The 24,036-nt window shown below is 45.9% G+C and overlaps 1 long non-coding RNA gene across 1 annotated transcript; it reads left to right on the forward strand.

The window, feature by feature from the left end:
* Positions 1-2,658: 2,658 nt before the first annotated feature.
* LOC132811995 (uncharacterized) lies at positions 2,659-19,114 on the forward strand. The gene is made up of 3 exons (XR_009643440.1): positions 2,659-2,714; positions 2,816-3,031; positions 17,666-19,114. It is a non-coding gene; the product is annotated as an uncharacterized LOC132811995 (long non-coding RNA).
* Positions 19,115-24,036: the final 4,922 nt, after the last annotated feature.

Consider the following 24,036-nt stretch of genomic DNA (forward strand, 5'->3'; position numbering starts at 1 on the left):
GTCCCCCCCTCTCTGTCCCCCTCTCTCTGTCCCCCTCTCTCTGTCCCCCCTTTCTCTGTTCCCCCCTTTCTCTGTGCCCCTCCATCTGTACCCGTCTCTCTGTCCCCCCTCTCTCTGTCCCCCCTCTCTCTGTCCCCCCTCTCTCTGTCCCCCCTCTCTCTGTTCCCCTCTCTCTGTTCCCCTCTCTCTGTCCCCCTCTCTCTGTCCCCCTCTCTCTGTCCACCTTCTCTCTGCCCCCTCTCCCTGTCCCTCTCTCTCTTTCCCCCCTCTATCTGACCCCCCCTCTCTGTGTCCCCTTCTCTCTGGCCCCTTTTCTCTGTTCCCCCTCCTCGTCCTCCCCTCTCTCAACCTCTCCCTCTGTCTCACTTCCCTCCCTCTCCCCCTCTATCGCCCTTCCCACCCTCCCTCACTTCTCTCGTACTCTCCATCCCTCTCGTCCTCCCCTCCCTCTCCCCATCTCTTGCCCTCCCCCTCTATTGCCCTCCCTCTCACTCGTGCTCCCCTCTTTCCCATCCCCTCTCTCACCCTTTTTCTTCCTCTCACCCTCCCCTCCCTCCCTCATCTCTCTCACCCTCCACTCCCTCCCTCCCCCTTCTCGCCCTCCCTCTCTCCTTCCCCTCACTCGCCCTCCTCTCTAGCCTCCTCCCTTCTCTCTCCTCTCTCGCCCACCCCTGTCTCACTCCCCTCTCTCGCCCTCCCCTACCTCTCCCCCTTGTCTCGCACTCCCCTCTCTCGTCCTCAATTTCCTCCCCTCTCTCGTCCTCCTCTCTCTCACCTTCACCCTTCTGTCGCCCTCCCCTCCATCCCTACCATCTCTCGGCCGCTCCCTCCCTCTTGCCCTCCCCTCTTAACCCTCCCTACTTTCTCGTCCTCCCCCCGTCTCGCCCTCCCCTCCCTTCCCTCTCCTCACTCGGTCACCCCTGTCTCGCCATCTCCTCTCTCGCCCTCCTCTCTCTCGCCCTCCTCCTCTCTCGCACTCCAGTCTCTCGCCCTCCCCCCTCTCTCCCCTCCCCTCTCTCCCCTCCCCTCTCTCCCTCTCCCTCCCTCTCGTGCTCCTCTCTCTTGCCCTCCCCTCCCTCACTTCCCTGTCTCATCCTCCCCTCTCTCAACCTCTCCCCTCTCTCTCCCTCCCCTACCTCCCTCCCCTCTCTCGCCCTCTCCCTCTCCCTTTTCCTTCACCTCTCTCGCTCTTCCTCTCTCTCCCATCCCCTCTTTCGCCCTCTCCCTCCCTCTTGACATTCCCTCCCCTCCCTCCGTCCCATCTCTCGCCCTCCCCTATCTCACCCATCTCTCCCTTGCCCCCTCTCTCTCCCCCCGTTCCTTCACTCTCCCTCCACCTTCTCTCACTCTTGACCCCCCTCAATCAGTGTCTCTCTCTCTCTCTCTCCCCACCTTCCTCCGTTTCTCTCTGACTGAATCTCTCTCCCTCCTTCCCTCCCTCCCCCTGTCTCAGACACATTCTGTCTCCCTGGTCCTTCCCTCTCCCTCTGACCCAGAGACTGGGGGGTGTGGGGTTGGTTGGTCGTGAGGCTGCGTGTGGGGTGGGGGGGAGATGTGGGAGGTAGGAGGAGGGGGAAATGGGGTAGAGATGGAACTGCTGGAGGGAGACAGAGACAACAGGACAGAGAGAGTGAGGGTGAGGGGATAGGGAAGATGTGGGCAGGTGGAGAAACCGGGGTTGGGGGGATTGTGAGTGTGAGGGGAAACGAGGGAGTGTGAAGAGGAGAGGTGATGAGAGAGAGAGAGAGAATTGAGCAGAAAGAGTAGGGAAGAGGTAATGGGGAGGCTGGGTTGGAGTTGGGGGTAACAGAGGGAGTTAACCCCAGCTCCTGAGCTCAGGGCGCGGTGCCCTCCCCTTCCCTGAGGACCAGGACTTGGGGCTGAGTCTGTCTCTCTCCAGCTCAGCTTCTCCAACACAAAGACACACAACAACATCGGTCCCTCTGCTGCTCGGCACGCTTTCATCAGCATTTTTATTGGTTACAAATGGAAGTGATGGATACAGTCAGTGGGATGGTGCCTTTTCTCACTGGCCCCTGAGTTGTGAGAAACATTGAAATGTTTCCCTGTAACCCCCCTGTGGGATAAGGATGGACAAACCAGCACTCCCCTCAGTCTGTTACCATAGCGACAGGCTGCTCCATCGCTGAAACACTGAACTGAAATGAGAAAATCCCGGATGGTGTGATTAATGAGGGAATTTGATGGATGGATGGATTTGGGTGAAGGGATATTTCAGCACATTCTTCAGCTGCTGCCTGAACTTAGTCTGGGTCACGGCATAAATCGCGGTGTTTGTGCAGCAACTGAGGAGCTGCAGCATGAAGCCCAATTCCCGCACAAAGTAATGGAGATACAGAGGGGTATCCACAATCCAATCCATCCGGTACCATATAGAATACAGCATTAACGTTGACCATAAAAGTATGAAATTGGCCGAGATCACAAACAGTAAAATGATGGATTTTTTTCGGTTTCTCATTTCTGTGTCAGACTGAGCGTCCCCATTGGTGTGAGCGCGGAGTCTCCTGCGGGCTCTGCTGGTCACTAAAATGTGTCTGACGGTGAGAACATTGAGCAGCAGAATCAGGAGAAATGGGACACCCGGGGTTAGAATGTGGTGGAGGAACTCGATTGTGACCCAGACACTGGAGGATTGAACAGCGTCTGTTACATCACAAAACCAGGGGGCGTTCCCCAGCAAATACCGAGCCGTGAGCATAAAATACCAGGAAATGTTCTTTAAACAGCTCAGCACAGTCACTGCTCCCAGAACCACAGCCGCCGTTTTCTCACTGCAATATTTACTTTTCAGCTTCTGGCAACAAATGGCCACAAACCGATCAAAGGTGAAAGTGACGGTGAACCAGACAGAGCAGTCAGTGGCTGCATAAAGCAGGACGGCGTGGATATTACACACGGGGACGGAGTACTCCAGGAAATAAAACTGTTCCCCATAAACAATGGGAATGTGTCTCAGGATCAGGTCGAGGATAATGACCAGGAGATCCGCCGCTGCCATGGCCCCCAGGTAACGTCTGACACATGGAGACAATCCACAATCTTTATAAAGCAGGACGTAGATGGTCACTACGTTAACTGTGAGGAAGGAAAACAAACCCATTATCCATCAGCCTGGAGGCAAAGGGACCCGTGTGATCGGGGACCCAGTGAGATTTTCAAATGTGTCCCTGTATTCAGGGATTTATTAAAATCATTGGAGCTGGAATAACAAATGGGAAGATCGGAATTACTGACAAAATTGTGACATAAACCACAAGAAACCTTCCCTCCCCAAACACACAGAGACACATCCATAAGGACAGATGGTTTCTAGAACATTCCCACATACTCGATCACTCGAGAGCAGACACAGGTCACTCCTTCCCAGTTCCTAATACGGAGGGTGGGAACGTTGCTGTCCTGAAGGATTCTCTCCCACTTTCCTGAAGACAAACGGAGTCTGGGAATTTCTGTATTTTGGTCTAAATTGTGATCGATTCTGTGTCGTGGAGAAATGTAAACCCAGGGAAAACGTATTCCCCCCTTTAACTGCCCGAGGGGCCTTCGGAACAGTGTCTCCTTCTCCCTGGAACGGGATCTCTTCCCTCGGGATCTTATCGTTTGTTCAATTCACTGACGTCCGGCCGTTCACAAACAAACAACGTCAGGGACAGAACGTTCCGGGGAATGTCAGTTATAGAATGTCAGGGACAGAACGTTCCGGGGAATGTCAGTTATAGAATGTCGGGGACAGAACGTTCCGGGGAATGTCAGTTATAGAATGTCAGGGACAGAACGTTCCGGGGAATGTCAGTTATAGAATGTCAGGGACAGAACGTTCCGGGGAATGTCAGTTATAGAATGTCAGGGACAGAACGTTCCGGGGAATGTCAGTTATAGAATGTCAGGGACAGAACGTTCCGGGGAGCTCCATGACCTGTCCATCACCTTTCCCTCTAGTGAGTTGTTGTCTGAGCGTGGATGTTGGCTTGTGTGCTGTTATGAGTCCTAAGGGTCGCAGTAGTCTGGCTGTCAGTTCTGAGACGCTCCTGACGTATGGTAGAGTGGCTAGTCCTTTTGGTTGTGGCATGTCCTCGTTCCTCGGTCTATCTCTTAGGCATCTGGTGATAAAGTTGCGTGGGTATCCGTTTTTGGTGAAACTCACTAGAACAAAGGACCCAATACCCAGCATGAGCCAAACTAACGTAGTTTACAAAATACCATGCAAGGACTGCACAAAACACTATATAGGACAAACCGGAAGACAGCTAACAATCCGCATCCATGAACATCAGCTAGCCACAAAACGACACGACCAGCTATCTCTAGTAGCCATACACTCAGACAACCAGCAACATGAATTTGACTGGGAAAACACCACTATCATAGGACAAGCCAGACAGAGAACAGCCAGAGAATTCCTAGAAGCATGGCATTCATCCACAAACTCCATTAACAGACACATTGACCTGGACACCATATACAAACCACTACAGCTGAAACTGGCACCCGGAAACGGCAAGAACGTCCATCAACAGACACATCGACCTGGACCCCACATACAAATCACTGCAGCTGAAACTGACACCCGGAAGCGGCAAGAACAAGCCAATATAAATACCGGAAGAAACATCAAAGCAGCGCTTCACACGAGGCTCCAACAGCACTGATGATGTTCCCTAGCCAGGGAACGAAACGTTTGCAGCAAAAACTTCCAGCTCGGCGAGCAGAACCACAACAACGGATACCCGAGCTACAAATCTTCAATCAGATTTTAGCTCTGCCCTCTTGAACTGTGCTAACTGTCCATCTTCCTTTCCACCTACCCACTCCACCCTCCCCTCCGACATATCACAATAATTCCCATCTATATCTTCCTATCACCCTCCCAGTGACCCTCCCACCAGCCCAGCTCCTACCCTCCGATTTCTCTTTCAGTCCCCTGTTCCCCCCGCCACATTCCGGACGATGGGTTTATGCCTGATGTGTCGATTGTCCTGCTCTTCGAATGCTGCCTGATCTGTTGTGCCTTTTCGGCCCCTCACTTCTCAACTATTAGAGACTGAGCAGCTCCCGTATCTTGGAAAATTATAACTACTTGTCCTCCCCCCACACAACGTTTTTCTTTAGTGAGGTTTATCTACGAAGGCGAATTCTTTATACAGACCAGGCACTGACTCCATACCCAGCCCCTGGCTGGGCAGTGCACTCTCCTGCAGCTCCTCAGCTCCATTTCGGGTCTCCTTTAACAGGTTCACTAATACCATTGGCTTAAACCCTTTTACCACATCTTTTCCCAAAGTGTCTTCCTTCAATGCCCAGCACTGTGTGTCCCAGCTTACTGCAGTGAAAACACCTTTTCACAGTGCCCTTCTTAAACCATCGGCACTGTAATTTTTATGTGTTCCACTACATTATTGTCAGAACAACTGAGGCCTTTCACTTCCTTTCAACCCCTTGGACCTGTTTTTTCATCTGTGGTAAACTATTGCCAGTGTGCCTTTCTCTATGTTTTGCAGTGCAGGATCTCCCCTTCTCCCAATTTTTATCACCCACAAGATGAAATCCTCCCAGAAGCTAAATTTCATCTCATGCACCAAAGCATCTCATCTACCCTTTCTGCTACGCTTCTCACTTCTTGAACTTTTTGTTCATTCACATGAATTCTTACCATCTCTGGAAGTGAGTCTTTTAACTCCTCCCTTCGAGCCTCACAGGTCTTATCCATTTTTAAAGCCTGCATCCTTCTATCAAAATGACTGTGTTTAATTCTTTCAAACTCAATATAAGTCTGACCTGGTTCTGTCTCTATATTTCTGAACTGCTGTCTATATTCTTCTTGTACGAATTCATAAGCACTCAAAATAACCTGTTTGCATCTGCATAATCTCTTGCTCCCTCATGAGACAGCACGGCACATACCTTTCAAGCTGTACCCACCAGCTTAGTCTGAACTAGCATTAGCTACAGGTTCACGGGACATGCCATCTGCCGAGCCAGTTTTGCAAATGAAATAGAAGTGGTTTTGGCATTTTTCGCACCGAAATATGGCAATGTATTAACATAGTTGTATACATCCCTACATTATCCCTTCATCTTTATCCTGCTAATTTAACTTTCTTATCTAATTCCAAACTTCTGAATTTCAAATTCTCCTTCTCTTCCTTTTTCCTCTGTTTCTCTTTCTCTATCTTCTCTCTCTTTCTGTTTCTTTCTTTATCTTCTAACTCCAGTTGTCATATTTGCAATTTAAGTTTCTCGAACTCGACTGCAGTTTCCTGCTTCTCTGATAGACCAAAGAGCTTGACCAACTCCATTATGATGACAGCTTTCCTTTTGTACCTGGTGAAACCTAATTCTAATCTACATGTTAATTCTAGGAGTATGCCCTTCCTTTGTCTTTCTACACTTGCTTGGCAAATTTGGGAACCACCTTCAAACCTCAGAACGTCTTTAGTCATATTAAAAGCAACCACAAGGAAACAAAATTAAATGAATTTTCTTACCTGTTTTATTTGAAGATCTACGTCACTAACTGCCAAGTGATGGAATCTGCTGGGACCTTTTGTACGCCAAAGCTGTTCAAATCTGTCTAAATCCTATACGACAAGCCCTCAAACTGTTATGATGTCGCTGTTGAACTCCTCGTTAATTAAAACCACACACCCAGAAAAGCTCACCTCACCTCGTAATCTGTTAAAACACGAGTGACAAAGTAGTCGCAAATTCCACTATTAAGAGAAAAAGAACAATTAATAAGTATGTATTTTAACTCGCTGAGCTTGATGGTTTGTTTTCAGATGTTTTGTCACCATGACTAGGTGATATCATTAGTGAGAGTTTCTGGTGACGCACTGGTGGTAAGTCTCGTCTTTGTATTTCTAGGTCTTGGTTTCTTAAGGTGCATGATGTCATTTCCAGTTTTTTGTTCAAGGCAAGGTAGATAGGATCTAAATTGATGCGTTTGTTGATGTACTTCTCGCTAGAATGTCATGTTTCTAAGAACTTTCGTGCGTGGCTTTGTCCTAGGAAGTGCGTGTTGTCACAGTCAACGTGGTGTCCTTCTTTTTCTGAATGAATGGAAACTAATGATAGTGGGTCGTGTCTTTTGGTAGCCAGTTGGTGTTCATGTATCCTGCTAGCACGACAACAGGACAGTCGGAAATGGAGAAAAAAACGATTTTATATACACTGTTTAATCAGTGTGTGTTCAGAGAAGTAACACTCTTCATGTGTGTATAACGCATTCTGAATGAACAACTGAGACACAGTTAACAAAAAATGATGCACATGATGAATAAAATTTTTTAAGCATTAAAACATTATTTGATCCTCATCTGAAGTGATACCTTCCCTTTCTCTCAATGTCCCCCCTTTTCTGGGATTCCCAACTCTAGTCTCTCATTTTTATCAGAATGAGTGTTAGAAATTCTTGTTTCTGGTTTCCAACCTATTTCAGTTAATCCCCTTTCTACCAGGAATTAAATATATTGGTCTGTTGGGTTCTTTCCAAAACTAGTGTCTGTCATATTATTGGAGAGGAAAGTTATGGCATCTGACCCAGCGTTTGAACATATTGCTCTGCTGTACGTGCACTGTACAAAGGACCACAGCACACAGGAATTGCCAAAAGATTGAGGAAAGTACATCTACTTCTTTCGATAATATAGTTTTCTCATTTTCCACATCTCCATATCTATATCCTCTCTCTCGTTCTCCCTTTGTATCTAGTTAAGAAATCCACCAATCTTCGTGGCCCATCTCTCAAAACTCATTCTTTCATTTTATACGTAATGCTTTCTTCAAGATGTAATGTGGTTATAATGAAGCAATGTAACTACAAAGACAGGCGGGAGGAGCTGGCCAAAGTTAATTGGAAGGGGAGCTGAGCAGGAAAGACCATGGAGCAGCAATAACAGGAGTTTCTGGGGATAATTCGGAAGATAATACCAGAAATGCAACCCCAAGCTGATGAAACATACTCATGGGAGGACAAGGCAGCCAAGAGTGACAAGGCATCAAACCAAAAGTGAAAACATACAATGTGGTGAAGATGATTGGGAATCCAGAGAATTAACTGGCTCTGAAACTACATAACTCTGGTATCACTGACACTACAGAGCTCTTAATCATTGTCAGGGAGAGAAACAGAGGAAACACATTCACTTTAAACACAGAAGATGGCATTTCTCAAGGAAAAAGATTCAGGTGAATTAAACATTTGAATTAACATCAGTTAAATGCTTTTGCAGAATGTGTCAGATTGGAGGCAAGACCTGGGGAGCGAGATCCTCAGCAGAATGAGAGTTTGAAATTGAAGTATTACCACATCAGAAACCAGGTGAGGTCACTGAGTACAGGACTGATGGGTGAATGGCCTCAGTGAGAATTGGGGAACAGACAGCAGAATTGAATTGCAGATATTGCAGCTGGAAACTGTGTATTCATGTAGTGCTGTAGACCACAGCAGCAGGAGAAGCAGACCTGCATTCAGACACAACCTGTAACTTTTTGCCAGGATAACACCTCAGTCTGTCATTACAATAAACACCATCTATGGCTCAGTGACGAGTGTGGGTGAACATGTCAGAGTCAGAATCACATGAACCTTAACCTGATGCTAACTCATTAAAGCTACCTGACTTGACCAACAGATCAGAACGAAGCCCTGTAGTCCTGCCACATTCCGTTATAAATGGTGATGGACGATTAAACAAATGACTGGAGGAGAGGGCTCCACAAACATCCCCATCCTAAATAATGGAACAGACCTGCACATCAGTGTAAAAGAGAAGGATGTTCTATCTGCACCATCCTCTGCCAGAAGTGTTGAGTCGATGATACACTTCACCGTCATCATGATGCCCACAAAATCACAGACGCCAGTCTTCAAATATTTCGATTTGCTGCATGTGAGATGAAGAAACAGCTGAACACAGTAGATACGACAAAGGCAATGGGTCCTGACCCCATTCCTGCAATAGGACTGAAGACTTGTGCTACACAACAAGCCGTGTCCCTGGGGAAGCTGTTTCATTCCAGCTCCAACTCTGACATCTCCCTGGCAATGTGGAAAATTACTCAGCTGTGTCCAGTCCCCTAAGAGGGGGATAATTACAATCTGACCAATTATCACTCCCTCATTCCCATCACGACCGTCAAATTGTTGGGAGTTCTTTTTGACAGAACTGTCAAGCAGCATAGAAATACCCTGCTCAGTGTGGTTTTCGACAGGTCCCCATGTGGAGATGGTGCTGTTGTGGAAATATCACTGGATTACTAATCCAGACCAGGATAATGCTCTGGCAGCGGTTGGAAGTTAAAAACAATTAATAAAATATCGAGATCTAAAACCTGGGGTCAGTAACAGTGACCTTGAAGCCAATATCGATTGTAAACAGAATTTCCTTCTCCAATGTACTTTTAGGAAGTGAATCTCCCGTGATTTCCTGGGCTGGGCTAAAACAGACTCCAAAGACCCTGACATGTGATAAACATTTCAATGGTCTCTGAAACTGCCAAGCAAGACCACTCACTTGTATCAAACTGCACCGAGGTCTGAAAGGATGAAACCGGACAGAACATCCGGCCTCAGCATCAGTGTCGGAAAAGGGAATGGGAACACAGTCCTGTCGACCCTGCAGAGACCTCCTTCCTAACATCTGAGAGCTTATGACAACATTTACAGAGCTTTCCCACAGACTGCACGGAAACAGCGGAAAAGGAGTAGGTCATGCAACACATTGAGCCTCCCCCATTCTATTTCATGTAAAAAATCTCCTCGATGCACTTACCCCACATGATGTACATATCCGTTAATGTGAGTAACCTTGGGAAGCTATAAAATAGGAAATGCAGTAGTACGTTTGGTCCACCGAGTTTGCTACCCAATTCAATGTAATGATGGTCCGTCCTTCGTTTCCATTCCGTACTCCTGCTCTCCCACCATCCCTTTACTGTCTCTAAATCCTTACTTATATTCAGTGTCTTGGTTTCCAGGTGCGAGAGAATTCCCCAGGGTCACCAATGTCTGAATGCAGCCAGTTATTCTCAGCTCAATACAGTGTGACCTGCCTGTACCTAATACTGTGGTCCCTTGATTTAGACATCTCAGACAGGGGAATAATCATGTCTGCTTCCAATCTGTCTCACCCTGTCAGAGTTTTGTATATTTCACTGCGATCTCCACTCATTTTCCTAAACACCATTGAATACTGGCCCAGTCGCCCCAAACTCTGTTCCCATAACAAGCCTGTCATCCCAGAGACCAGCCTGGTCATCCTTCACTGCTCTCCCTCAATGTCAGGTTTGTCGTTTATTAGGTGAGGAGACCAAAACTGCACATAATGCTGCACAATGTTCGAGATGGGGTCTCACGAAGGCCCTGTACAGCTTCAGTAAGACACTCTTACTCCTCGACTCAAATCCTCCTGAAATGAAGGTCAACACACCATTTATCTTCCTCACTGCTTTCTGTTTCTGCAATATTGCTTTCAGCGATTGGTGTACAAGGAGATGCAGATCCTTTTCCGTGTTATAGCTCCCACTTGCTGGTTAGATATACACTGGTCAGCGTGTCAATGCCATTCCGAGTATTGACATCTGGTTACAGAACTCACTGCGCTGCAGGGGCCTCAGAGGTTTATGCAGAAGAAAACAATAAAACGGAACATAAGTCCCTTTGTAGATCAACATGTTTCAACCAATCCTTTTCAAATGGTAGGCTGCCAATTTATCGTTTCCACCAAAGGGCACACCGCCATCTCTATCCACATTGTTCTCCATCTGTCACGTATTTACCCATTCACTCCACTTGTCTTAGTCTTCTTGGTGCTTTTTTGCAACCTCCTCACCCACTCACAATCCCAAAAAATAACCCAAGGGAAAATCACCTTTTTACAGTGATAGTATACTCACAACTCCACCATCAATAAAATGATCCATCAAAATATTTAGAATATTTCTAAATAGACGTGGTCGTGAGTTGGAAAGATGGTCTCTGAGGATCTTTGGTGAATCATTTCATTGCAGCATGTAGATAGTGAAGCACTGCTGCTGCTGCTGCTGCTGCTGAGGGTTGATGGTGGAGCATTGTGGGTGAAGGGACAGTCAAACTGGCTGCTTTGTCCTGATAGTATAAAGATTCTTGAGTGTTGTTGGGGCTGCACTCATCCAGGCAAATTGGGAGTCTTCTATCGCACTTCTGACTTAGATGATGGACAGACTTTTGGAAGTCAGGATGTGAGTTACTCGCCGCAGTATTCCTAGCTTCTGACCTGCTCTTGTAGTTACTGTGTTTATGTGGCGAGTCCAGTGAGTTTCTGAGCAATGATTACCCATCAGGACTTTGATACTGGGGGATTCAGTGATAGTAACACCATTGAATGCCAAGGGGCAGGTTAGATTGTATTTTATTGTTGATGGTCATGGTCTGGCATTTGTGAGGCCTGAACATTACTTGCCACTTGCCAGCCTGGATACTGTCCATATCTGGTCGTGTTTGAACATGGACTGCTTCAGTATCTGAGGAGCCACAAATGTTGCAGAACATTGTACAATCATTGGCGAACATCCCCACTTCTGACCTTAACATGGAGGGAAGGTCATTGATGAAGCAGCCCTGAAGATGTTTTCGGTCACTGCTCGAGGGACTCCTACAGACATGGAGCTGAGTTGACTGACCTTTTTCAACCATGACCATCTTCCTACGTGTCAGGTATGATTCTAACCAGCGGGGAGTTTGCCTCTAATACCCATTGATCCCAGTGTTGCTAAGGCCCCTTGATACCACATTTGGTCGAAGACTGCCTTGATTTAAAGGGCTGTCACACTCACCCCACCTCTGTAATTCAGCTCTTTTGTCCACGTTTGAACTAAGGTAATGAGATCAGGAGCTGAGTGACCGTTGGGGGGGTGGGGGGGGGGGGGGGGGGGGAGCCCAAACTGGACGTCATTGACAGGGTATTGCTTAGCAACTGCTGCTTAAAAGCACTGACAACTTCCACCACTTTACTGATGATCAAGAGTAGACTGATGGGGTGGTAATTGGCCCGAATAGATTTGTTCTGCTTTTTATATACAGGAGATACTTGGGGTAATTTTCATGTAATCGGGGAAAGCCATTGTTGTAACTGTGTTGAAACAGTTTGGCTAGGAGAGTGGCAAGTTATGGAGCACAAGTTTTCAGTACTATTGCCAGAATGTTGTCAGGGTATGTACCCTTTGGAGTATCCAGTATCTCCACCCATTTCTGGATATCGCGTGGACTGAATCAAATTGATTGATGACTGGTAACTGAATTGCTGAGGACCACTGGAGGGGGTTGAAATGGATCATCCCCTCAGCACTTCTGACTGAAGGTTGTTGCGAATGCATCAGCCTTATCTTATACACTGAAGTGCTGGGCTCTTCCATCATGGAGGAAGGCGGTATTTGTGGAGTCTCTTCCTCCAGTGAATTGTTTAATTGTCCCCAACGTTTCTCGACAAGGTGTGGAAGGACTGCAGAACTTAGATCTGATCCTTTGCCTGTGGGATCACTTAGCTCTGTTTATCACTCACTGCTAATACTATTTGGCGCACAAGTTGTCCTGTGTGGTGGCTTCACCAGGCTGACACATCATTTCCAGGTATGCCCAGTGCTGCTCCTGCCATCCTGCACATCCATTGAACCAAGGTTGATCCTTTGGCTTGATGGTAATTGTTGTTAGGGGGATACACCAGGCCATGAGATTGTGTGGCTGCACAATTCTGCTGCTATTGCTGACTCACAATACCTTATGGACACCCAGACTTGAGCTGCTAGATCTGTTTGAAGTCTGTCCTATTTAGCACCGTGATAGTACCACACAAAATGACGGAGGTTATTCTCAATGTACAGGTGTGACTTTGTCTCCACAATGACTATGCGGTGGTCACTCTTAACGATACTGTCATGGACAGATACTTCTGCAACTGGCAGATTAGCAAGGCTGTGGTCAGTATGTATTTTCCTCTTGATGGTTCCTTCACCACTTGTCAGTCTAGCAGTTATATTTGGGCGGCACGGTGGCACAGTGGTTAGCACTGCTGCCTCACAGCGCCAGAGACCCGGGTTCAATTCCCGACTCAGATGACTGACTGTGTGGAGTTTGCACGTTCTCCCTGTGTCTGCGTGGGTTTCCTCCGGGTGCTCCGGTTTCCTCTCACAGTCCAAAGATGTGCGGGTCAGGTGAATTGGCCATGCTAAATTGCCCGTAGTGTTAGGTAAGGGGTAAATGTAGGGGTATGGGTGGGTTGCGCTTCGGCGGGTCGGTGTGGACTTGTTGGGCCAAAGGGCCTGTTTCCACACTGTAAGTAATCTAATCCTTTAGTACCAGGCCAGCTCGATCAGTAATGCTGTAGCTGAGATACTCTTGGAGGTGGACATTGAAATCCCCCACCCAGAGTACATCCTGCGTCCGTGCGACCCTGAGTGCTTCCTCCAAGTATTGTTCAGCATGGAGGAGTACTGACTCATCAGTTGAAAGTGGCTGGTACATGGTAAGCAGGAGGAGATTTCCTTTCCCATGTGTAAACTAATGCCATGAGACTTCATGGATTACGGAGTCATTGTTGAGGACTCCACGAGCAATTCCATTCCAACTGTATCCCAATGTGCTGCCACTTCTGCTGTATCCGTCCTGCTGATGAGACAGGAGATTTCTGGGGAAGGTGATGGGGAGTATGGGACATAGTCTGAAATGGATCATCCACTTAGTATTTCTGACTGAGGATTGTTACGAATGAATCAGCCTTAGCTTATACACTAAAGTGCTGGGCTCTTCCATCATGGAGGAGGGGGTTATTTGTGGAATCTCTTCCTCCAGTGAATTGTGTAATTGACCCCAACGTTTCTTGACTAGATGTGGAAGGACTTACACCTTACAGAATCATACCATACAGATAATGTCAGGCTGTTGCTTGACGAGTCTGTTTATTTCTATTCATTGCTTCCTGCCAGATGTCCCATTCTAGAAACATGTCCATATATTAGCCCCAATTCACTCAGATTTGATTTTGTAAACTGGGCTTGGAGCTGTACCAAAATTTTTCTAAAAATCAAAATGTTTAACATACATTGCTTCTCTTTCATTTGTCTCCCATTCTGTATCTCAAACATAACTCCCATTTCATAAATCTATGTTAGTGTTGTCTATGACCATTACTTTAAACCCCAATAATTTATCCTAAACAATTTCCTGACTATGTTCTATGTTCCATGTACTCTATCATTTTCCCACATCAGACTTGGTTTTCCTTGTATTGTTAGGAAGTTCTGTGAAGACAGAACTGAAGTAGTGGCTTCATAGCTCTGCCATTTCCCTGTTCCCCATTCTCCATTCCCTGGTTTAAAACTGTAAGGAAACTGTACATGTTGCTGATATTTTTCACATTGACATGATTTATCAAGTTATTTCAGTTCACTCTTATAATCCTTGTGAATATACTCTTCAGAAACTCATCAATTCCCACCTTAAACTGCTCAATAATTGACCTTCCACAACATACACTCTCAGGAGCATAGACTCTGTGCCAACAGAAGTACAGCACCATCTATATTAGTCCCATTTCCCTACAGCAGGCCCATAGCCTGGAATGTTATGAAACTTCCAAGTGCTCGTCCAGGTACGTTTTAATGATTGCGAGGTTATCTGAGATTATTTCCCTCCCAAGAAGTAATCCCAGAACACAACATCCTCGAGCTAAATCATCTCTGAAACTCAAACGTTTCACTTTAAAAGTGTGCTCCTTTGTTCTTGACCCTCTGACTAAAAGGAACAGCTGCTGTCTATCCACCCTGTCCGTGTCGCTTATAATCTTATCCTTCTGAATCACTGACTCCTCAGCTTTCTCTGCTCCAAAGTAAACAACCCGAGCTTATCCAGCCTCTCTCCATAGCTGATATGCTCCATCCCAGGGAACATCCTGGTGAATCACCTCTGCACCCTCTCCAGTACAATCACATCCTTCCTGGAATGTGGCTCCCTGAGCTACATACAGTACTACATTTTGGCCGAACCAAAGCCCTGTATTACTCTTATAATCTACACCCTGATTAGGAAACACAACACCCAAGGTCCAATTCTTAACTATTCCATTACCCTGTCCAGTCATATTCAATGATGTGTGGAGAACCACACTCTGAGGTTCCCAGTGTGCTGCCATTCATTGAGTCCTCCCCTGCCTGGTTCCTTCTCCCAACGAGCATCACCTCATATTTATCAGGGTTACATTCAATCTGCCATTGGTCTGACCATCTGACCATTCTATCTGCATCTTCTGGTAACCTAAGGCATTCCTCCTCACTGCTAACCACTCAGCCAATCGTTATGTCAAACATGCACTTACTTATCACACCTTCCCCACTGTCCACCTAGCCCCCTCCTTATATGTATATATATATATGTATATATATATATGAATAACACAAACAATAAGGGATACACCTCTGATCCCTGTAGTACACCAGGGGACACTGGTCTCCAGTCACACAAACAGCCTTCTCCCACCGCCCTCTGTCTCCTGCTACTAAGATAGTTTTCGTTGCAACTTGTCAAGTTTTCCTTCATATTGTGAGATTTTACTTTATTTGTCAGTGTCCCAGGTGGAAATTTGTCAAAGACCTTCCTACAAAACTAAACAATCGACCTCCTCAAACTAATTCAATCAAACCCATTAGATGTGATTTCCTTCTGATAAAGTCATGATGATTATCCCTGATCAAACCTTGCGACTCTGATTGGAGTTCGATTTTCTCCTTCCCTATTTTCTCCAGTAGTTTCCTTAACAGTGATCTAATACTCGCTCTTCTATAGTTCCCTGGTCTATTTCTCCCACCCTTCCTGTGAAGTGGAATCGTATTAGCAGTGCTCCAGTTCTCTGGTACCTCCCCTATGGTCAGATTCTAATTAAAATATTCAGTCCGCAATGCAATCAACATGTGTATTGCTGCTTCCTCTGAAATACATGTATGAAGTACATCTGGTCTGTCAGATTTATAAATACTCAATCCAGCTTTCTTTTCAAAGAAGATCCCAACACTGATAAGAATGATCTCAGATTTTACTTACACAAGCCCCATGGTCACTTGGTATTTCTGGAAGAATTTCTGGACATTCTTCCATGAAGGTAGACACCAAAGAAACTGTTTCTTTTCCCTGCAATTTCTCTGTTCTCTGCAATAACTTATCCTGAACACACACCAACTGCACCACATTTGATTTTTTTTTATTTTTTTCATACATTGATAGATGCTTTTTAGCAGTCTTTATGTTTTTCTTTCGCTTGCACGCTTTTTCTCTTTTTGCTTTTCTTCTCAGTTTCTTGGTCATCCTTTGCTGGGTCCTACATTTCTCTGAATCCACTGGCTTACTGCAACACCTGGCATTTTTCTAAGCTGCCTCCTTTCATCTAATAGGTAGGTGAGGGTGGGGTTGAAAGTGATAGTCGGAGAGGAGGGGGGGCAGATTGATAGGAAGGAAGGTGAACACATAGCGCCGATCAAAAGGGCGGTGCTGACTTGGAAGTTTGGAGTGGGATAAACTGGGATTAGGGAAAATGGGGATTTCCACTATGATCCTCCGTGGTTGGATGGTCCCAAGGCAGAAGAGGAGGCTTTCTTCCTCCAGGCTTCTGGTGGCTCGGATTTGGCGATGGAGCAGGTCTAGGACCCTCATGTCCTTGGCAGATTGGGAAGGGGAGTTAAAGTGCTCAGCTACAAGGCGATGGAGTTGTTCAATGTGGCTGTCCCAGAGATGTTCTCTGAAATGATCTACAAGTTGACCTCCTGCCTCGCCAATGTAGAGAAGACCACATGGGTTTAATGGATGCAGTAGATGAGGCGTTTTGTCTCCCTTTATCACCTATCACTTTCAACCCCACCTTCATCTACCTATCGCAATCCCAGCTACCTCCCCACTGCCTCACCCTCTTCTCATTTATCCCTCAGCCCCCTTGGCCCATAAGCTTCATTCCTGATGAAAGGCTTATGCCCAAAATATCGATTTATCTGCTCTTAGTATGCTGCCTGACTGTGCTTTTCCAGCACCACACTCTTCGACTCTGATCTCCAGCATCTGTAGTCCCCACTTCCACCTCACACCTTCATGGCTTGCAAGACTCAGATTTATTATTTCAAATATAACAAAAACTGTCGTGTACTCAAACAGCATAAAAGAAAACCAATGCGTTGTGGTCACTGTTCCCAAAATGTCCTTTCCGGCAAAATTTTCAATTAGCTCTTCTGATCACTCAACACCAATTCCTAAATCACCTGATCTCGAGCTCAGTGCTCAACATAATGTTCATGTAAACCATCTCACACGTGGTCATGAAATCCATTTTTCCCAGCATTAGCATTAATTGGGTTAACACAGTTTAGATATAATTTAAATATATATCATTACTGCAGTACCCACAAATGTGTATATCTCATTTCCTGTTTTATAACAAGTCCAGCATTTGTATTGCAGCTTTCACTTTGATATATAACTCCCATCAATGTTTGCTCCTCCTTGCTGTTTTTTTTAATCCTCACCTTACTAGATTTTGTGGAATCTGAGCGATGTGGGCTCTGGGGAGATTAATGGCAGAGATCATCTCGCCACATCATTTATGATCTTCGCAAACTTTAATTTCTCCAGATCTCCCGTTATGCGGTGGAGTAGAGAAGGACAATGCTCTGTATTCCTCCAGAGAGCTGAGACTGCTCTAACCTGGGTGGGAACCTTACAACAGGCTGGGAAAGTGCTGCTGCTGCACAGGGAGATTACATCTGGAGTAGTGTGTACAGATCTAGCCTCTTCAATGAAGAAACGGTGTTGTTATATTGGAAGCAGCTCAGAGATGGTTCCCTCAACTGATTCCTGCAATGAAGGTGCTGGCGTATAACGAAAGGATGATCAGGTTTATTCAGTAGCCATTGGAGTTTACAAAAAATAAAGAAGATCTTATTTGAACACAGATGACAGAAGGAGTCAACGAGTGAAGTGAATTACACAGATAGTGGAGGAATCCGTTCCGTTCTCCAGCCTGTTACACAGGAACAACAGGATGATATTCAGGCCTTCGACCCTGTTACACCAAAACAGGACGAAGCTATTCAGCCCCTGGAGCCTGATATACATTTACAGAAGGAGGCCAATCAGCCCCTCTAGCCTATAACAGTAGGCCATGCTGCACCAGTATCCTGTTAAACAGCAACAGGAGCAGTCCATTCAGCCTCCTTCAGTCTGTAACATAGGAACTGGAAGAGGTCACACAGTGACTGGAGATTGTTACACTGGGATAACAGGAGGCCATTCAGACCCACCGAGCCTATTGCAAGGGAATTGGATAATGATAGAAACTATCTGAGACTTCTTTCATGAGAAAGGAAGAGGTAATTTAGACACGCGTCTGTTATATGGGAACAGGAGAAGACCAATCACTCCCTCGGTCCCATCTCCGGGATACATGAGGAGACCATTCAGTATTTCCACCTGTTATGAGAAGACCCATCAGCCCCTCAAAATGTTACACAGCAACGGGAAGATTCCATAATCTCCCAATCCTCTAAAGCATCAACAGGAGGAGGTCATTCTGGCCTTGGAGACGATAACATGGGAACACCAGAAAGACGTCAGCTCATCGATTTTGATGATGAGTCCATTCAGTGACACATGGCTCTTACGCAGCAATTGGAGCATATCTCTTAAAGTCTTGTGCCCATTAAACAGGGATTCAAAGAAAACGTAAAGCTTTTCGAAAGGGAAGAACTTATAATAATGGTATACATTAGGGACTAAAGTGTAACAATAAATTATGGTAATTTAAGGCAAATTCTTAGAGTCCATTGTTCAGGACATTTGCAACGTTAAACCACAATCCATCAGAGTCAACATGGTTTTACGAAGGCTAAACCGTGTCTGAATTGTTTGCTTGAGCAATTTGAAGATGTCACAAACAATCGTGGGAATCCTGGAGATGGAACATATCTGGTCTTCCTGAAGGCATCGGATATGTCGCTTCTCCAAAGAGTAAGTGGTAAGATCAGACAACATGGGTTTAGGAGTAATTTATTAGCTTGGGTTGAGGATTGGATAACAAATAAAATTGAGTCAGATGGAATAAATGTGTCATTTTCTTTTGGCAAATGCAATTTGTGGGGTGTCATTGATTTCAGGACTCATGCCTCAAGCATTTGCGATCGATGGTATTACTGCACTCGGTTGATGGGATAGAAAATGCAATGCCACATTTTCAGATGACACTAACATTGGTAAGAAATTACTTCGGAATGATGATGCAAGAGATTTAAAACTATATGGATAGGTTGGAAGAATGGGCAACATTTGACAAGGAAAATTAAAGTGAATAAATATGGGGCTATTCAAGTTGGTCAGTATAATAGAAAGACAAATTATTATCTAAATGGGGAGAAACTTCAAAGTGCTTAGGTGCAGAGGGATCTGGATGTCTGCTTGCATATCACAGAAAACTTGCTTGCGGGTACTGTAAGAAATGAGAACTGCAAGCATAATGCCAGTGTTTACTTATAAAAGGATAGAGTAGAAAGGTGGGGAGTGTTGGTGTAGCTATGCAAGGCATTAGTGAGGCTGCAACTGGAGTACAGTTTGGGTGTCCTGCAGAATGAGGTATTTCCATTGGAGGCAATTCAGAAGAGCTTCATTAGATTGATTCCATATTTGAAGTGTTTGTCTTATGAAGAGAAATTGACCAGTTTAGGCCTTTACTTTCGAGTTTATAAGAATGGAAGGAGATCTCACTGAGGTCTGTAAAATGCTAAAAGTCATTGAATGCGGAGATGTGGAGCGGATTTTTTTCATGTGTCGCAATCTACAACAAGAGACTAGAGTTTTAGGTTGGAGAGATGGCAGGAAAGTGGAACAGAGGCCACGTTGACATCAGCCTCATCGAGGGGTTGGATTCCTCACAGATTCTCCTTGTTCTTATTCAACTCTTTGACTGTGTTGCCCAGGAACGGAGGAGGATTGGGGATCATACAGGAAGCAGGCACTCAGGATAAATCAGTCTCAATCAGTTAGACAGAATGCAACCAGTAAGGTCACACAGTGACCAGCGCTGGGTTCTCAACTATTTAGTCTATATCAATGATCAGGAGGATGGAACAGATATACAGATGCTGAGTTTGGTGATGTCGCTGTGGTAAGCAAGAGATCAAATTATCAAGAGAAGGTGGAGAGTCTGCAAATACATTCAGAGAGGTAAAGGCAATAGATAATAGTTTGGCAGGTGGAATTTAACATGATATAACCTGTCATTTCATTTACAGGAATAATGGAAGGCAGTATGCTACTGAAATGGACAGGGATTACGGGACTTAATGATACTGTGTACTGGAGGGTTCAGTCAGATCCGTTCAGACATGGAAGGTTTTGCTACATCCCTGATCGTATGCTCCCAGACACTGCTTGCGACCCTATTGCTCTCCGTGCACTTGGAATACTTTGACGTGGTTGATTGGTGGTAGGGATGATGTTTTGAAACGAGCATCGAGGGGACGTCTCTTATCCAAGATATATTTATTCCTTTCTACGTGGAGACCCGATGACGATGGGAATGTCTGACTGCTTCTGAATGAAGAGGCCGTGACTGCTGCCAGGACAGTGGGTATTCACCAACATGATGTACTGTGCATGGACACACTGTAACATTAATAGAGAGAGAGAGCTCCTTCAGTTCCTCTACCTCTCCCCATTGACATGGGTACTCTGCAGATGCAATGTACACTATCGGGAATCCCACTATACCACTGGATACACCCGGCAGCTCCCTGCTGTGGGAGAAACAATGCTTCTCATCCACCATATATATCCGCCATCACTGAATGGGGTTAACACTGATGTTGAGATACTGGGAAATGATAGATATGTCACCTAGTCCTGCCTGGAAAGTTCCAAATCATAGAAGCTGAATGAAACTGTGACCCTAACAGCCACTTGCAGCACCGTCCTCCCCCTGGTATGAAGCTGCAGGTCGTGTTGAAGGAGGTGACACCGCTCTGTGACCAGCTCCTTGTTCAATCAGGATCCCCTCACACTTTGATCCTAGGTTAGGTGGAGCTTGGGAAGCTGTTCCTGGAAAACCAGGTGTGGGTACAGCAGATCCCTTTCCCCAGACACACTCACTCCGTGGTTTCAGAGCTTCCCCTCTCTGCAGCCTCTGCTCCGTTTGTTGATCATATTCCAGACCCAGATGTTGTAACTACTGTCCCCATGCTCCATCCCGAGTTCGGTCACCAAATCCTCAGCTCTCCCTGAATGTCTGAGGCAGCTCACAGCACAACCTCCAGCAAACCAACTCCTCCACCAACTTTTCAATAACAGGAGTCAATCAAAAACCCCTCGGCTACAAGTGTTGTGGACCAGACCAGATCCCAGCAAAATATTTTAAGAAGGCCACTTAGACCCAAAGCTTTCCTTATTTTGAATATAGATGGGAAGTGTGCATTCCAGATATGTTGTCAAACCACTCGACATTAAACACAACATATTATAATCTATTAAAATCCAATCAAAGAAAAGAACATTTTGGGATAGCTTATGTTGGAACCCTTACACAACAATAGGTACCGTACTTTCTTGGTATACAACACTTGACACAAAGATATATTCAAATACAGATTCTTACATGCAGTTTTCCAATCCAGGAGGAATCAACATCAACAAGACATCTCAACTAGAAAAGCAGCTGGGGATCATGTATTGACACTCCCAACCCTTCTGGGATCCCCAACAGCTTCTGAATGCTGCAGCTAAAACCCAAACGAGTAAACCTGGTCTGTGAGAGCTGGCCACTGCCCTTCCATTATTACCACCATTTAATTAAACCTAAAGGCCTCCTCAGTTATTTACTTAAACAGTGTTGAAACAGCAGTTCTGCACCTCTGCCTTTATAACCTCTCTTCAAAAACAACCTTAAAGAAAATAACCTCTTTGCAGTGAGAGTGTACTCACAACTCCTCCTTTAATATAATCATCCATCAATGGACAAAGATGGATTAATTTTAGACCTCCTAATCGTCCTCTATTTGTAGACGGAAATGCATATATAGGTAAAAACAATGACTGCAGATGCTGGAAACCAGATTCTGGATTAGTGGTGCTGGAAGAGCACAGCAGTTCAGGCAGCATCAGAGGAGCAGTAAAGTCGACGTTTCGGGCAAAAACCCTTCATCAGGAATACAGGCAGAGAGCCTGAAGGGTGGAGAGATAAGTGAGAGAGGGGTGGGGGTGGGGAGAAAGTAGCATAGAGTACAATAGGTGAGTGGGGGAGGGGATGAAGGTGATAGGTCGGAAGGAGGGAGGAGTGGATAGGTGGAAAAGAAGATAGGCAGTCAGGACAAGTCAGGGGAAAGTGCTGAACTGGAAGTTTGGAACTGGGGTGAGGTGGGGGAAGGGGAAATGTGGAAACTTTTCAAGTCCACATTGATGCCCTGTGGTTGAGGCGAAAGATGAGGTGTTCTTCCTCCAGGCTTCTGGTGGTGAGGGACCGACGGTGAAGAAGGCCGAGGACCTCCATGTCCTCGGCAGAGTGCGGGGGGGAGGTGAAATTTTGGGTCACAGGCGGTGTGGTTGATTGGTGCGGGCGTCCCAGAGATGTTCCCTAACGTGCTCTGCTAGGAGACGTCCATACTCCCCAATGTAGAGGAGACCGCATGTCGAAGGCTCCTTTAGGGCCTTGGATGGAGGTGAGGGAGGAGGTGTGGGTGCAAGCTTTGCAATTCTTGCAGTGGCAGTGGAAGGTGCCAGGATGGGAGGGTGGGTTGTAGGAGGACGTGGACATCACCAGTTAGTCACGGAGGGAATGGTCTTTGCCGAAGGCGAAAAGGGGTGGGGAGGGAAATATATCCCTGGTGGTGGGGTCCGTTGGGAGATGGCTGAAATGTTGGCGGATAATTTGGTTTATGCGAAGGTTGCTAGGGTGGCAGGTGAGCACCGGGGGCGTTCTGTCCTTGTTACGGTTGGAGGGGTGAGGTCTGGGGGCAGAGATGCGGGATTTGGACGAGATGCATTGGAGGGCATCTTTAACCACGTGGAACGGAAATTGCGGTCTCCAAAGAAGAAGGCCATCTGGTGTGTTCTGTGGTGGAACTGGTCCTCCTGGGAGCAGATAGGGCAGAGGCAGAGGAATTGGGAATACCGGATGGCATTTTTGGGAAGAGGTGTAATCCGGGTAGCTGTGGGAGTCGGTGGGTTTGTAAAAAATGTCGGCGTCAATTCGGTCATCGTTAATGGAGATGGAGAGGTCCAGGAAGGGGATGGAGGTGTCAGAGATGGTCCAGGTAAATTTAAGGTCAGGGTGGATTGTGTTGGTGAAGTTGATGAATTGCTCAACCTCCTCACGGGAGCACGAGGTGGCACCAATGCAGTCATCAATGTAGCGGAGGAAGAGGTGCATATATATATTACATTGACACTGAGTATACAAATGTTCCCAACTCGATTCGATTTCAGTCATTTTACTCCGGCTATAGAGTGCCTTTGTCTTTCTTCATCCAAGTCTCCACAACGTGTCAAAACTTAGGTTTTCTCATCCTATCACCTGTATAATTTCAAATTGAATGGCAGCAATAATAAGCTCAATCTAAACAGACTGGTATTCTTCTCCCTAAACTTCTCCAAAAAACTTTAAGGGGTCACTGATTGTCAATCACTGATAAAGATTTGTCATTCGCAATTTAAATGCTGAAATGTTGTAATGCCAACGCCAAGCTGAAGGCCTCCTTCCCCATTGTGGAATAAATGTGTTGATGTTTCCACTGGGCACTCCAACCACACATAATGGAGCACTTCTTATCTCTCCAATACTTCCTCTGAATGACATAGCTCCTCATGTCTCAGCACAAAAGAATTACATACTTCTGTACCTCTTAATGCTGTAACCTCTTTACCTGCTACTCCTGGCGTATGCCAGTAAACCTTACTCTCACAGGGATATATTTTAAGAAGGTCTCGCACATTCTTCTCAATCCCTCACAGAAACCAAGCTT

Source organism: Hemiscyllium ocellatum, unplaced genomic scaffold, assembly GCF_020745735.1.
Source record: "Hemiscyllium ocellatum isolate sHemOce1 unplaced genomic scaffold, sHemOce1.pat.X.cur. scaffold_249_pat_ctg1, whole genome shotgun sequence".
In the NCBI taxonomy this organism is placed as follows: domain Eukaryota; kingdom Metazoa; phylum Chordata; class Chondrichthyes; order Orectolobiformes; family Hemiscylliidae; genus Hemiscyllium; species Hemiscyllium ocellatum.